The sequence below is a fragment of the Haemaphysalis longicornis genome, unplaced genomic scaffold (assembly GCF_048455015.1).
Source record: "Haemaphysalis longicornis isolate Haplotype H1 unplaced genomic scaffold, Haemaphysalis longicornis Haplotype H1 scaffold_9, whole genome shotgun sequence".
Lineage (NCBI taxonomy): Eukaryota > Metazoa > Arthropoda > Arachnida > Ixodida > Ixodidae > Haemaphysalis > Haemaphysalis longicornis.
Genome location: NW_027526460.1, coordinates 55,294,545 through 55,301,075, shown reverse-complemented (window position 1 = coordinate 55,301,075; position 6,531 = coordinate 55,294,545).

Sequence of the window (6,531 nt, the reverse complement as noted above, 5' to 3'; positions counted from 1 at the left end):
CGGCGCATGCTTTTCTCGTGCGTGCGCGGGCGCTTGGGTGGGCGCACACATCTGGTAATTATTTACATTCTCGGAAGCAAATAGCTACAATAAACATCAGACACAATGACATTTTTTTCGCCCCGTGTGTGGTTCTTCCGGGTCCTTTTTTTGCCGAAGAGCAGTACTCGCAGTAGCCGGCGCATTCAGTGCCCCGGTCTCCGGCGTTTCTTGTTCGCGCGGTCGTTCTCCGTAGTGTTGAATGCGCGATGCCGTTCGAGTGGCACGTTTAGTGATTTGCCAGCGACTGTATTCCATTGATGTGGGCCTCGTGAGGCTGAGGCAGACAATGCCGACCTGCTTCGTTCCCGGGTGTACCAGCAGCAACAATTAAGAGCAACACGGGCAGGCACTTCTCGGCTCCCAAAGATGCGACGCTTCGCTCGCTATGTCATAAGGCCACCCCGCGTGCGGATAAGGAGCTTTCGACAAAGTCCAAAGTGTGCGACTGCCATTTTCACGTACAGGACATCGACAAATGGTACGTACACAAAATGACGTTCACTCTGAGGAATTCTCTGCGCGCGTCATTAAATCGTATTTGGTGACGCGCATGCATTTCTATTCCAGATTCCTTCAGTGAGAACGTCCCTTGAATGTGCAGGTTAAGTCGGCGCGCAAACACGCTAAGATACTGTAAGCACGCTGGCAAAGTTGGAGTTTGTGGCAAATGAAAAAAAAAAAAAAAAAAAACTTGCATACATGTATCTATTCATTACTTTTTTCTGTTAACATGCTTTGGTATTTTGTAGCTATATTCACCGTAAGCAAAAAAGATGTGGAGTTGATTCCTAAATAAAAATGCTTGCATGTTTCTATTCATTACTTACTTTGTTTCACTTAACGTGCTTTGGTGTATTGTAGCCATGTTCACCTTAAGCAAAAAAGATGTGGAGTTGATTGTAAATAAAAAAAAACGTTGGATATATTTTTCTACTTTGTGTCTACCGTAAAGTAGTTGTGAAAACCAATGAATTGCTGAAAAGAACTTTATGCTTATTGACATGTAAGCTGGTTTAACTTCGTCAGTTAATTGACTAAATAATTCTTTCAGTTAGAGATATTTCGCCTTTTGCAGAAATGTCGCTTCTTAGTGACGTTTGGTAAAGCTAACTGTTGTCAGGGCAAAACATGGAAAAGATACTATTTTAAAAAGGACGTCGAGAAAATCAGGAAGTTTCGTCTTCGAGTGGCGTGAATTACTAGAGCCACTAAGTGACGTAGCTCCAATGCTGACCTTGCTCCTTTGGCTGGAAACAAAATGAGCGGTTTATTGATTTTTTATAAAATTCGGAAGAGTCAATCAAACTAAGCGTTAACGGAGGCTTATTCTATGCTACCAGCTCGCTGTAGACCGTTCACGCTCGTGGTTGACTGCCAGCGAGCAGCCGACGCAAGCGCGCGCAAACTACGATGCGCTTCGGCTGACCTGTTGAAGAAAGCAAAGCAATGAGCTGTAGCGAACGGCTTTTACGCCCCACATTAGCGATCCTGAGCACCTACTGGAAAGTACTCTGGCCTAGATGTAGTCTAGACGCGGACAACTTGGCGGGTAGCGGGTAGTCTTTAATATTATCGCGCGCTAACCTCATGAGAAGGCCGAAGAGGCGTTGGGAGAGGCGCCGTTGCACGCGACGAGCAGCGGCCGGGTAGAGCAAAATGCGGCGGTCCCGCCCTCTCGCGGCACGCCGAGAAACGGAGACGCCGGCGATGCACGGCGCATGGGGAGAGTTTTACAACTGAACCTATCTAGTAACGTTGGTACGGCGGATGCGTGAATGAAGGTACTCTAGGCTGCAGAGCGGTCGGTTCCCGTGATGTCACTTGGGACCACGAAAACGCACGATTGAGCGGGAAAATCAAAATTTTAACCTAAATTGTTTAATTTCTCAGTGAATAAAGCACCGTTTGTATCCGGACAAGCGCTGGGGGCACTATAAAACACGAAATCTTTCGAATAAAACCAACTTGCATTTTCTCTTCATGGCTCCTTTAAGAACGGCACCGAAGTTGCCGCTGTGCCTCATCACCGCAGCCGGATGTCACTCCGCGCAGCACAAGTAGAGCGTTACTGGGAATATTTTGAACATGGCACGAGCCGTTTTTGTATCTTTTTGGACCTAATATGCTTATAAACTACTGCAGCGACGGCAAACAAACTATGTGAGGAAAAGCAGATGATATCACGCATTCGTGGCAGTCTCCTTTCAAAACGCGCGCGCCCGTTGACATCCGGGTCCGTCGCTTAGGCGGAGTGATACCGTACATGAGCTGGTGCCGTTCTTAACTTGTTCCCGAGTATAGTCGCGTCGCTCGTCGCGTCGCTAGAAAAATCGCTCCATGTGGTTAGCGCTTTAGTCTTCCAAACCGCTTCAACCATGTCAAAATGGAGCTATCGGACAAAGGAGGCTATGATCGGACAAACGCTGGCGTCGTAACCCGAGGGACCCAGGTTCGATTCCGGCCACTGGAAGCGTTTTTTTTTTTTCAAATAGGCGTTTTCGCGTTACAGACGCTATCATTGAGAACATTAAAGCTTCGCTTTAGACAAACATTACCAGCACTTCGACAGCCTTGTGAAAGGGGCCCGAAGATACGATGATATTCCAGAGGTCTAATGACAAATGAAAATCAATAGAGCGTACACCACCAATCACGTATACTGATAGTGTGCTTTTCGATTGAAAATAAACCAGTCAGTGTGTATGTGCACACGTGATGTCATTAGTCTCCCTCTTTCGCTTGGCGTAAAAGAGGCAACGGTTTGTGCCTCTTCGGTCCAACCGCTCGAGGCAAGAGTTCCTCGGGGCTGTGCTTCTCAGCGCAGCATTCCTTTGGCAAACAGCCCCTATATCGAGCCCCCGCCATCCTTACCGCCAAGACCAGAACGTTAATTACATCTGTGACAAGCAGCGCCCAGAGACATTCTTCAATGCGGCATCGATTATCTCGAACACTCGACAAACGCAGCTCGGTGGCAGAAAAAAGCAGCACTGAGCCCAGCGGGCGAAAGAAAGATGATCTCGCCGGCCGGCAATACATTTCGCTGCACCACTCGACTGGCAAGTACAGAGTAATGCAGCACGCGCTAGTTATGGATGGAGCCTACCACCGTCGCCGGCACAGACGGCGAACGCGTGCAGAATGCACGGACGATTCAAGGACGTCCGGAGTGCTAGCTCGCAAACCAGCGTCCTTTCGGGGGCTTCCGGCGCATCCGAAGTGCCAGCGATGCGGCCAGTGTGAGCGATGAGGCGCCTCGGGGCCCGTGGCGGCCCCGTCGCATTAATAGCGCTCCTCGCGAGGCAATAAAAGTGGTCTCTCTCCCCGTTCGGAGCACTAATCGCAGTGAGCGCAAAGGATGCAGTGCCAGCCTCTGTTGGACTTCGTACCGACACGCTATCCGGCGCCAGCTTTAACAAACAAACAAACAAACAAACAAACAAACAAACAAACAAACAAACAAACAAACTTTTTCTATAAGTAGGCTTCACTGCACGACACAATGTGGAGAAGCCGAATTTACAGAGCCCAAGCTCTACATCGGGCTCCTTTAAATTCGGCTTCAATAAACACGCACGAACGCGCGCACACGCGCGTTATGAACAGAATTTCCTGCAATTACCTTCTGTGGGAAAGCCAGCTTTACGAAGCCCAAGCTTTACGGTAGGCGCCTTCAAAGTCGGCTTCGCTACTTTTCACAAATGCGTTTCGTTGACGACAACTTTACGGGAGAAGACCGACCGCGCTGCTAGGTTGCGCCGAGCCGGGAACGCCGCGGCTTTCGCCGAATGAGCCACGTAACGTGCCAGTAACGCCCAAGCGCAAAATGTTCATAGAGTGCATTAACGTCGTATTTCAGTAAGCGAGTCTTCGTATTAACTGAGTTAGTGCACGGTCGTTAGAGCTAGACGCTTCCAATGCCATCGAGTTGAATTCCTTCAGCTACCAACTGCCAGACTACCACGCCATAGACACCTTGAACTGACCCCGTACAGCGTTTGGGCCAACATTTCTAAGTATTACTTTTAGGGGCGAAGCACCTTAGGGGCTGGGGCTGTCGGCGTCTCCTGTCGTCGTCGTAATAGTCGTCTCATGTAGTCACGGTACTAAAACACCGGGACACTTGTTTACTCCTCGCGTTAGAATGCTTCGTGCTTTAAAGACAAGAGACGTTTGCAGCAAAGCTGTATAGCTCTACCCTCCAAAGGTTTCATCTCCGTTGGCAAAAACGCCAAGGCGCCAAGAATACACTTATACAATGCATGCTTCGCCCCTTCCAAGGTTTCACGTTTCAGATGGCCCGGGATCCTTTTCCCCGCGCACAATTACCGACTGGAATAAACTAACTGAATCGACTATAACTAATCTTCCCTCTCTTGAAAATTAAGATATCTGGATAGTAGTTTTTGGGACTTCGATGCATTCCAGTATATGTGTTCAATCTATTTCTGCCACTGTGCTACGGGTATTGTGTATAGGAAATTGTTTTTGATGCCCCTCCACCTTAGGCCCTTCAATGGGCCTGCAGTACGTTATAAATAAAATAAATAAATAAGCACGAGCATCGTGAACAAGCAGGCGGAGCTACGCAACAGAAAAGATACAAGCACATAACGTATACGACGTTCTTTTCGCACACCTCTCAACATTCTCACTCTAGCTCACTCGTGTCCCGTTCAAGCGGACATATGGAAACGAGCCCGACAACTCAGGTGCCGAGCGACTGGCCGCTAACACGTTGTACACCGAGTTCGTTAAGAATGGACAAGCCTCGATCTTTATTCGACAACACGAGGCGACACACGGAACAACTAAAAGGCCAAGCAAAAAAAAAATCACACTGGGGAACACAGCTTGTGACTGCAAGTCCGTGTATTCTCTTCAGTCGTTGATTGTCATGACTCGAACACAAAACTTTTCCGCGGCCGCCTCCTGTTCCAACGGACGTCACGACGTCCCGTCATAAGTGCAAGAGCGCGCACGTAACGATCACTAGCCGCTGTCATGTCATGGGCTTCAGCAACGAGCCCTTCAGCCTGTGCAGGCCGGGTCCAGTTGTCAAAAACAGCACCACTCCCGAAATTCAAAAACCTGCTCCCCGCGACCTTCTGTCGGCGCTCACATGTGACTCTTCCACGTGACCAAGACCACCAGGTGACTGGTTCACGTGGGTGCGGCTTGTTGTACACTTCATACTTTTAGTACGTCACCGCGAGAACCAATGTGCATAGAGAAACGCGAATGAATGTTCAATTAGAGATCCGCACTTAAGTTGATGATTGATTGGTTGATTGATTGATTGATTGTAGGGTTTAACGCGCCGACGAAACGCAGGCGTAGAGGGCTCCGGATTAATTTTGACCACCTGGGGATCTTTAACGTGCGCCGAAATCTCGTACACACGGGCGTTTTTACTTTCCGCCTCCATCAGAAAAGCGCCCGCCGCGGCCGGGAATCGAACCCGCGACCTCGTGCTCAGTGCACTCAAGTTTCGTGCCCGGATTCCATCCACTAGGCTTACACAACGTTGTAGCGCACCAATTTTGGCCCCATCTTCCCTTTCGTTCAAGTTCCGGAAATCAAAGGCCTATTCGCCACTAGAACGCGGTCAGTGATGCCAGTTTCATTACTTTTCCCCCAGTAACCTCGCATTTCTCCATACCTAAGAAAAAAGAAAGAGAAAAACAATGAATCCCCAGCTTAACCCTTCCGTCACGCGCCGTCCCAATCTTCGTCGCACCCAACCGAACGCCTCTGGCCACACACATGGCAGGCAGCGCGCCTGAACACACGGACGGGGCCCCGCTCCGGTTGACTGGCGCGACACACGCGCCGGCGCCGTGCCTCGTGACCTGCCGCAATCTGGGCCAGTCGGCGTCGTATTGTACGGGGCCCCCCTTCATCGCTTTCGGACGCAGGGGGAAGTGATGGCAATTCTCCGCGCTTTCATGAATGGGCGCGGAAGCACAGCGCCAGCAAGGACGCCACCAAGTCCCCCCGAAGGCTGCAGGGAATGCGCGCAAGAACAAAAAAATGGGGTCGCATCGTCACGGGCGGCGAAAGCTCGCGGCCGCCGAGGAGTCCCCAGTAGTCGCCGAGGGTTGGTTGCTCAATTTCGCGCGTTTTACGGCCTCGTGAAACGATAAAAGAAAACTGCGCGAAGGAGAACACGACGATCCGATTAACGGAGTTGATGCGGGAAGCGAAGCTGCCAAGATACGTAGAATGAGACAGAGGACGCTCTTTCTCATGTTTGTAGTCTGTCTGTAGTCTGTCTGTAGTCTGCCTGTCTGTCTGTATGTCTGTCTGTGGTCTGCCTGTGGTCTGTCTGTAGTCTGTCTGTGTGTCTGTCTGTCTGTTAGATGGACCACGTTTTCGCACAGGAAGAGAACCGGGGCTTTCGGAGGCGGTTGCGGGATAACGGTTGATGGGGACGTGAAGTGCCGCCGACAGCTTCACGAGCTGGCTGCTTCCATCGTGAGCACAAAA